The following is a 10,606-nucleotide window of genomic DNA, read 5'->3' on the forward strand; positions in this document are numbered from 1 at the left end:
ATTATGTATGTAGTTATGTTTGTCTGATACTTAACTTAATAGCTGCTGCTGTATAACATATGAAAGTAAAAAAAAAATAATATTTAGCTTTAAGCAATATTATCATATGAAAGATTACTGCAGCTGTGTTAATATTCTCTATGGGAATGTGTGCCAATGCTACACAGTGAGTACTATAAGCGTGAGAACCGTTTCTCAGGAAGTTCATTATCATCTATGATCTAGAACACATAAAAGCCATTATTATTTTCACTTTGCATTATTTTTCTGCAGTAACATTGAACTTTCAATAAATAATTTACAGGTAACATAAATAATATTCTTGTTTTTTTAATCTTCACGTAACAAACATAGGAAAAATCATTTAAACGAAACACAGTGATCCCTCACAATCGTTTTTCTGTTTGTGGATTACTGTTTCAAAAATAATACAATACAGACATTTAAACGCGCCAAAATTAGTTGTTAACATGAAATAGGGTAGGTTAAAGAATGGTTCAAATGGCTATGAGCACTATGGGACTTAACTTCTGAAGTCATCAGTCCCCTAGAACTTAGAACTACTTAAACCTAACTAACCTAAGGACATCACACACATCCATGCCCATAGGTTAAAGAATGGTTCAAATGGCTATGAGCACTATGGGACTTAACTTCTGAAGTCATCAGTCCCCTAGAACATAGAACTACTTAAGCCTAACTAATCTAAGGACATCACACACATCCATGCCAGACGCAGGATTCGAACCTGCGACTGTAGCAGTTTCACAGTTCCAGACTGTAGCGCCTAGAACCACATGGCCACTCCGGCCGGCAATAGTTTAGGTGATGAACTAGCAACAATAATAAAGGAGACATAAAACAGAAAATGAACATGAAGTGATTCTTCCACGTTTTCCTCATTTTCTAAATCGTTAGCAGCATTGAGTCCTTGATATAATGTGTGATAGCTACAATGCCCTTATTACATAAATAAGATGTTTTTTCTTTTCTTTACTTATGCAGAGAGGACTGTCATACGCTGGGCGCAAATTATTGTCCTCAGCTCCTAAATTCGAAGAATTTCCTAGGCCAGGTCTTTTCTTGGTGTGCAAAACTTGAAATTCAAAATCATCATAGAAATACTTGACAAACTTTTTGTCAGGCTGATCTTTCCTATTTGTATCCAAACAATCTTAAGCCATTTCATAGTTTCTCCATTCTCAGCAGTTTTCCTATGCTGAATTATTTTCTTCTGAAGCTGGTTGAAATCTAAAATATGAGTGTTATCCATTTCTGTCACTCTGTACTTGTAGGAGATCATTCTTACAATTGTATATTAGTCATTGGGATCAAAAACATCCACATGTTTACTTTTTCTTTCAATGTTCACATGCACTGACTCTACTTCCATTTGTGAATATCCAGGCTCCAAAGAGCATTGGTCGACAGTTTGAGTGTCCAATGTATTCACTACATGGAAACACATAGTGCTCATGTTGGCATTCCTTTTCTGGCCTCACATGTATCAGAAAACAAAGTTATCGGTTTTCCTTGTGCATGATTCTTCAAAAAATCCCACAGACATGGAGCCACCACTATGGACCCCTTTTTGCAGTTGTCTCATCCCACATGTAGCAATCGGTTTTGTTTTCTCCTTCGACCAGGAAATGTGAGAGTGTACCCATAGAGCCTTTTTTAATAGAATACATCCTTTGCATTTACTTTAGGGCACTAAAACAAAGCTTGTAAGTCAAATTCAACTAGCAAAGATTCGCCTTTTCTTGCACTTTCTTTCTTAATGTTCTTAAATTCCCTTGCCATTTCTGTCTTTTTCAAATGCTCTTCCTGCTCCCTTTTAAAATCTTTGTCTTCCTTTTCCGCAGCCAAAAGGTATGAAAACTTTAAAAATTTGTCACACACATCTTTTCGTGGCCTGTGGAATTTCAGAGTAAATTGCTTTGTGAATGTCTCCCTATACAGCCATAATTTCTCGACTGTCTTTCCTTCCTCATAGAATTGTTATGTGATGTAACTCATACATTATCTTAGTACTCATATCGGCAGGTAAATAATCTGCTGTACATTCTTTCCTCTTGTTACGAGAAGGAAGGGTAGGAAAACTCTTAGTGTGCTTCCTTATAGCCTCTTTACTTTCTTCTGGTCTTTTGATACCTGGCTCATGACATCCTCTTCACTCTTTCTTAATTACATGATGTTCATCTATTTTTAATGGTATTTCTTACAAAGATTTCAGAACTGTCAAATGTCTACAATCTTATCAGATCCCATTGTTAGATAGGGTTTCTTGGTCCTCTTCCTTCGTGAGTTATCTGATTTTGTCCCCGCACTTTGTTTCTCTTCTTCTTCCACTGTCTTATTTAGGTACTGCCTTTGTAGCTCAACTGATCCAAAATCGCAGTAGGACCTATGGATATTTTGTCTGTCTTGCTCAGTAGACTTACTGCTGCACTGTCATGGACATTTGGAGCAATCTTTTGGCTTCACATTTCTTACAAGACTTCAGAATTCTTCGTAGGAATATGTTGTCGATTGATTTTTCTTTGATTTCTCTTTACGTTCCTCTTTAACCGCTACCCTTTTTCGTTTTCTTGTTTTGTTACTATTCTCAGTACCAGCATTGTCAACTGCAATTTCCCCATCCTGATTGTTATGATTTACTTGTGCACTAGTTTCATCCTTAGCAGTTTTTGTGACATTCTTGACAAGGAACGTTCCATGTTCAACACTGCTGCTTGTAACAAAAAAAAACAAAAAAAAAAACAGGTATTCTGAAGGAGGGAAAAGAAAATTAACTGGAACTGTTATAGTGTCTAGTAATTGTTCGGTTATTCACAAAAATCTGTAGTGTTGTCCAGTTCATAGCAAGGATCGTCATCTGTATCTGAACCAATGAAAGTCCTGAGCATCTCCACATGACGTTCTTTATCAGCTATGCATATAAACAATAGTAGTAATAATAATGATGATGACAACGCCAGTAACAGCAATAACAATAACAATGATAATAATGATGATGACAACAGCAGTAATAGGAATAATAATAATTATTATAGTGCTTACTACCAAACAGATTCTAATACTTAAAAAATTCCATTAAAATCTGCTCCTTCTCCAGGCACATTTTCACCATCCTTCTTCCTCTGAAGTCCATAGCGCTCCTACTTCCTCGTAAACCCATTCACAACTGAAACAATATTTGTCTTCCTTTGCCAGTCAGTCGCATTTCACTGTTGTCACAGAGCGATGGCGACAATTTGTCTAAAGTGAAGTAGTGGGAAAAGCAAGCTCTAACAGTTCTGTTCCGATCAGAGAACCGTAAGATCTGTTCCGTTTCACAAATTAACATCCCTTCCTGTGGTCTAAAAATGGATCAGCTCTTCCATCTGTCTGACCCTTACTGTTTTTCGTAAAATGTAGATACGTTGACAACAAAAACGTAAACCAAGTAAGATAAGAGTTACGCTTGTTTGATCGTAACATAGGTCTTGATTCCGTGTACCTTACGGTACTAACGACTCAAAAGCGACAAAAATGTAGTTACATCTATGTGATCCTAAATGGACGAGTAAGTTATTTTGATAATTGGGATCCACAGTGCACAAACGGCTAAAAACTGGTTTCTCCGGTTTTCTCGGGAACTGACCATAAATGAATGATGACTTTATTAGCCATTTGAGGCCCACCCTAGACCACGCTTAATGCATAAGAACCAACTGATCTGCTCAATTTGCCTCCGCTGGAGGATGTGTGTAATGTTTAAATTTTGACCCTGTACTACAGCTGCAGTAAGTAGTGTATCAGTGGGCACAGAGCTAATCTTCAAATAACTTTTGTTATGAGTAAAATTGCAGCTGACGTAATTGTGAATATTCAGAGTCACTAGCAACATGTGTCAATGCCCCTCCTTGGGCAGGAGGAGGGGACATATGGGGGAGGGGGATGGGAAGGGTGAGGGTGTGGAGGGGGAGGTCGACGTCTATGCAGTGGCTGACCAATAAGAATCGAGTTTCCTCGTCCACCCATTTTGCTCTCACCCAATAAGTACCATTCGAGTTCTATGCCCTGCAGAGAGAAGGCCACAGCCGCCGAAAATCAGGAAAGTAAGTATTTGTTTGAATTAGAAGACCTCCCTGCTGTCAGGCAATTAACTCTAAATTATTTATCAGAAAAAGAAAATGTGTTACTATTAAAAAGTATGTGAACTGCGTAAAAAGAAAATGACATTATTTTTATAGATTTATCAGACTAGTCTGTACCACAGCATAATCAGATAGTAAGTTCCCACCACGTATTGAGGTAATGTTAGATGCATAAACGTTTGCTTGTATGTTATGTTCTGTGCAGCTTTGGATGCAATGGTAAGCAGAATTGGGCTACAGAGTGGTGCAGCAATTGTCATGATGGGAAAACCAGAAAGGAGCACAAATGATACCAAACAAGTTGATCACAGGAAACAGAAGATTTACTTAATCTGCATTTCTTCAAGTGAAAGAAGACATTACAAATATTGCAAATAAGAAACAAAGTCCAGTTCATAAGTATCAACAATGATGAGGTTGGAGCCATAACTAGGAGGCGTCTGTGTGGGGTCCCATAGTGAAGTGGCTCCACCAGATCTTGCATGATAGCGATCGCCACCAGATGGAAACTTGCAATTCCGTCGCTATGACTCCCAAGGGTTGGTATTGAAATCTGATACCATAATTTTATCCTCAATGACTGAAAATGTAATGCTTTCACACAACAAATGGTATGTATTCAAATACCTCCTGGGGTACCACATTGTATGTGTCAAGTATAGTTAAGACATTAAGCGACTGGAATACTGAGGAGTATTTTCCTGGTAGATCGTCACCACCTGATGTAAGTAAAGAATTATATGCATATCTGTACACTCTACTATGCTAGCTGAAATTATAAGGTGGATGTCTCCTAACTACAGTGTATTATTTAGTACTCAATTAGGTACATAAAAGGAACACATCAACATTGTAGAGCTTGACATCATGACATTGCATGCATCGACATTTTGAGACAATGTGTAAATATACAGTTTATGGAAGTATTGTAATTATATTTCACAACAGAGTAGTTCATACCCTCCTGGAAATTGAAATAAGAACACCATGAATTCATTGTCCCAGGAAGGGGAAACTTTATTGACACATTCCTGGGGTCAGATACATCACATGATCACACTGACAGAACCACAGGCACATAGACACAGGCAACAGAACATGCACAATGTCGGCACTAGTACAGTGTATATCCACCTTTCGCAGCAATGCAGGCTGCTATTCTCCCATGGAGACGATCGTAGAGATGTTGGATGTAGTCCTGTGGAATGGCTTGCCATGCCATTTCCACCTGGCGCCTCAGTTGGACCAGCGTTCGTGCTGGACGTGCAGACCGCGTGAGACGACGCTTCATCCAGTCCCAAACATGCTCAATGGGGGACAGGTCCGGAGATCTTGCTGGCCAGGGTAGTTGACTTAAACCTTCTAGAGCACGTTGGGTGGCACGGGATACATGCGGACATGCATTGTCCTGTTGGAACAGCAAGTTCCCTTGCCGGTCTAGGAATGGTAGAACGATGGGTTCGATGACGGTTTGGATGTACCGTGCACTATTCAGTGTCCCCTCGACGATCACCAGAGGTGTACGGCCAGTGTAGGAGATCGCTCCCCACACCATGATGCCGGGTGTTGGCCCTGTGTGCCTCGGTCGTATGCAGTCCTGATTGTGGCGTTCACCTGCACGGCGCCAAACACGCATACGACCATCATTGGCACCAAGGCAGAAGCGACTCTCATCGCTGAAGACGACACGTCTCCATTCGTCCCTCCATTCGGCCTGTCGCGACACCACTGGAGGCGGGCTGCACTATGTTGGGGCGTGAGCAGACGACGGCCTAACGGTGTGCGGGACCGTAGCCCAGCTTCATGGAGAGGGTTGCGAATGGTCCTCGCCGATACCTCAGGAGCAACAGTGTCCCTAATTTCCTGGGAAGTGGCGGTGCGGTCCCCTACGGCACTGCGTAGGATCCTATGGTCTTGGCGTGCATCCATGCGTCGCTGCAGTCCGGTCCCAGGTCGACAGGCACGTGCACCTTCCGCCGACCACTGGCGACAACATCGATGTACTGTGGAGACCTCACGCCCCACGTGTTGAGCAATTCGGCGGTACGTCCACCCGACCTCCCGCATGCCCACTATACGCCCTCGCTCAAAGTCCGTCAACTACACATACGGTTCACGTCCATGCTGTCGCGGCATGCTACCAGTGTTAAAGACTGCGATGGAGCTGCGTATGCCACGGCAAACTGGCTGACACTGACGGCGGCGGTGCACAAATGCTGCGCAGCTAGCGCCATTCGACGGCCAACACCGTGGTTCCTAGTGTGTCCGCTGTGCCGTGCATATGATCATTGCTTGTACAGCTCTCTCGCAGTGTCCGGAGCAAGTATGGTGGGTCTGACACACCAGTGTCAATGTGTTCTTTTTTCCATTTCCAGGAGTGTATATATTAGAACTGTCTCAGAATAGGATGAGTGGTAAGACCAAAAAAGACAACACTTACCAAAAAAAGATGAGGTAACATTGTGTGTCTGGCCACACTGTCCAGCTAGCTTCTGACAGACATGTTCAATTATCTTGGCAAGTGTACCACGGCATCTCTGATATCCAATGCATGCAGATGTGCAACTGTCAGCAAGTCCCACTTCCAACAAGGGCTGTGCAGCATGCCACGAATACAACAGAAGGCAATGCACTACAAAGATAAGACTGTTGCACCGCACATTTGCTGCTGGTGGCCTTGGTTGGGAGATACACAAGTGTCATGACAACTCTGACATATTCGATGTGTGTCAGTATTCAAATACCTCCTGGGGTACCACACTGTATGTGTCAAAGTATAGTTAAGACATTTAGCGACTGGAATACTGAGGAGTATTTTCCTGGTAGATCGTCACCACCTAATGTAGGTAAAGAATTATATGCATATCTGTACACTCTACTATGCTAGCTGAAATTATAAGGAGGATGTCTCCTAACTACAGTATATTATTTAGTACTCAATTACTCAGTTAGGTCCATAAAAGGAACACATCAACATTATAGAGCTTGACATCATGACATTGCAGGCATCGACATTTTGAGACAATGTGTAAATATTCAGTTTATGGAAGTATTGTAATTTAGCGAAAGCAAGGATATTCCACCACCTGTGAAGGCAAAGCCAAACAATTTATTCATATTTGACGACATCTTAGTGGAAACCCAGGATCAGATATGCAAATAATGTTGTTCTGGCCATCATATGGTCTTTTAGTTGAGCCAGACAGTTATCAGTATTCTAAAGCAGTTGCCAAAGGATCATGCAAATCTTATTATTTCATTCAAAAAGGACAATATAAATTGACAACATATTTTCTAAGCATATGTGGGAACCAAAATGACAGTCAACGATTTTGTTAGTGTATGTATGGATTTCTGAAATCACATGCAGCATGGGTTTCTGGTAGTTGGTAAAATGAGGAAACTGAATGAAGTTCGATATAGACCAAACTTCCAGCAGTTTCTAATTCCAAGGTAGTGTAGTAATATGCAACTATATCGGTATATTGAAGACTATTGACAAATTTTTACGTAAGTCACATAGTCATTCTGAATGTGTGAAACACAGACCAAATATATGTCTATTTGTTTATAGAAAACTCGAGCTACTTAACACAAAACTAACTAAACTGGAAAGTCATATCAAGGCAGTAACTAGGAAAGGTGAGATGTTGCAGAACCGAGCTGAAGAAGCCTATGCAGTGCTAACGGATGTGCTTAGTTTTATCAGGGCCATGAATATGTTGTATATGTACAAGTTGTTTCCTATGTCAAAAACGGTTTAATATAGGGCAACATGTCGATGACGAAACAGTATACATAGAAACTGTTTGATATCACAGAAACGGTTTACTGTATGACAACACATGGATGATAAAACATAAAGTTATTGAGGTGTGAAAAGCTGTTCGACTGAAATTACGACTCCTCAAATTAGGACAGTTGCAACAAGATCAGTCTCTCTTAGAAACGTTTAAACTAATACCCACAGATCTGGAAAGGCTCTCATAAGCTATGGATGGAGGGAGAAGAGCAGCAGCAGATGAAGAAGAAGAAGAAGAAGAGGATGAAGTAGAAGCTAAACATGTTACTGATTACATTAACAAACACAGTGATAGGAACCTAGACACCATATACACACACATCAAAATAAGTTCTGAACCAGCCCAGTTCCCAGAACTCCTGAACATAGACGTTGACTGTGGACATTGCATCACAGACACAGTCCCTTTGCCTATTCAGGGATGTCACTAAACCCGCCCAAAGATGTGAACAACCAAACATAAGCAGCACCTATTAGATGGAGGGGGTCCGACAGCCGAGCAGTTCCAGTCATTCCACCTGGAAGGAGGTACATGGCTCGTGTTGTCTGTAGTTCAACCATGCCTAGACGGTCAATACCGCGATTCGGTCGCCAGGAAGGGCTCTCAACAGGGTAAGTGTCCAGGCGTCCTGGACTAAACAAAAGCAATGTTGTTTGGACATGGAGGAAATGCCGAGAGACAGGAACTGTCGATGACACGCCTCGCTCAGGCCGTCCAAGGGCTAATGCTGCAGTGGATGACCGCTACCTACGGATTATGGGTCGGGGGAGCCCTGACAACAATGCAACCATGTTGACTCAAACTGTGTACAGTAGGGTACATGGTGCGCAACTTCACTCCCAACGTCAATGGCAAGGTTCATCTCTGCAACCATGACACCATGCAGCGCTGTGCAGATGGGCCCAACAATATGCCAAATGGACCACTCAGGATTGGCATCACGTTCTCTTCACCGAAGAGTGTCGCTTATGCCTTCAACCAGACAAACGACAATCATCGGAGACGTGTTTACAAATTCTGTATCCTTATGATTCGATTGGGTCTTCTGCGGTGTTTCTAATTTGTTGGAGCCCTGTTATTAAAATTTTTGGTTTATTTAGTTAATCTCCGAGCTCCTTGAGTTTTACGGTCTGAAGTAGTGAGTTTGTGTTGTGTGTTGCTATATAATTTATCTGTTCATGTTTAATCTTTTTTGTGTTTTAGTGTGCATTCTGATGGTTGCAAACGCTCCGATTCATTGCTGTCTTCTAGTTGACTACCCACCAAATCCGATGTAGCATTTTCCTGCCTTTTTGAGCAGGACAATGGAATTTTTTTCCTAAAAGACCTTTCCATTTTTGACTTTCGAAGGTTGTCAACCTTAGTTGGAGCAAGCTCCGATTTACAACTACGGTTGTTAACCACAGAGGGTGTGTTTGGTCCGTGAGAGCTATTTTATTTCACTCAAGTCCGCTGGTAAACCAGTGAGGACTTCCCTATCTGCCACGTGGGACGCGCCACATTGAAGTATCTCTTCTCCTCCTACTATGACAATATAGTAGGTTCGTGGAAAATAGTCGTAATTAAAACACTGAATAATTTTCTAATTTGTAGCTTTTTTCAAAGGGTACAGCTTTACCAGTTCTCAAAACAAGTCGACAGTAACATACAAATATGTGTAGCTTTCTTTAGTGTGGGGAAGTTGACCAAGTAAGTCAATTCCCACCAATTCTGACTTGCCATGTGGAATTATGCCCTGCATGAAAGCTTTATGCTTCTGGTTAGTTACCTTTACTCTCTGACATCGATCACAGGAACCCAAACACTTCCTGACCGTCCTGGAGATATTATCAAAGTATACATTTTCCTGTAACTTTTGGATATGCCACATGGATCCACAATGGCCATAACTCTTATGTGTATAGTGAACCAACAAACCTTCCACTTATCCGAATGGAGACTACCTGTTCTACATAAAATTCCTTTAAACATTTGGTAGTACTGTTTTCCCTTATCATATCCTTTCTTATCTAGGTAGCTCTTAACTAGTTTCCACGCCATATCCTGATTTTGATTTCGTCTCAGTTGTCTACAGATTCTCGCAATTTCTTTCTCTTCTTCAGCCCCTTGACTGTACATGATCCTAAAATGCCTATTCTCTTGAATATTCTCACTATCCAGGGTACTTCCTACTGGTAATCTAGACAGAGCATCAGCAACTACATTCTGATCACCTCTAATGTACAGGATTGGACAGTCAAATTGCTATAAGAATACTGCCCACCTGTTAATCCTACTGTGATATAGTTTGCACTTCTGAATGTAGTACAAAGCTTTGTAGTTTGTGTACACAATGATTATGTGTCCAACTAAATAATTTTGACATTTTTTAAAAAGCCAAACAATGGGTAGCAGTTCCTTCTCAGTGACTTTATAATTATTTCATTGTTTTGTAAACTTCTTCTGGCAAAGCTAATAGCACAGTGCATGATCTCTCCATCAGCTTCCTTCTGTTGAAAGTAAACAAACTCCTAAGCTACACTCGTCTGTCATCATACAAAATGGTAAAGTTAAGTCTAGTCTACGTAAAATTTCACTATTGACAGATTGTCTTTTAATCTCATCAAAAGTTGCTTGACATTCTTCTGTCCATTCCAAATACTGTTATTTTCAAAAGCTCAA

The sequence above is a fragment of the Schistocerca gregaria genome, chromosome 7, assembly GCF_023897955.1.
Source record: "Schistocerca gregaria isolate iqSchGreg1 chromosome 7, iqSchGreg1.2, whole genome shotgun sequence".
Lineage (NCBI taxonomy): Eukaryota > Metazoa > Arthropoda > Insecta > Orthoptera > Acrididae > Schistocerca > Schistocerca gregaria.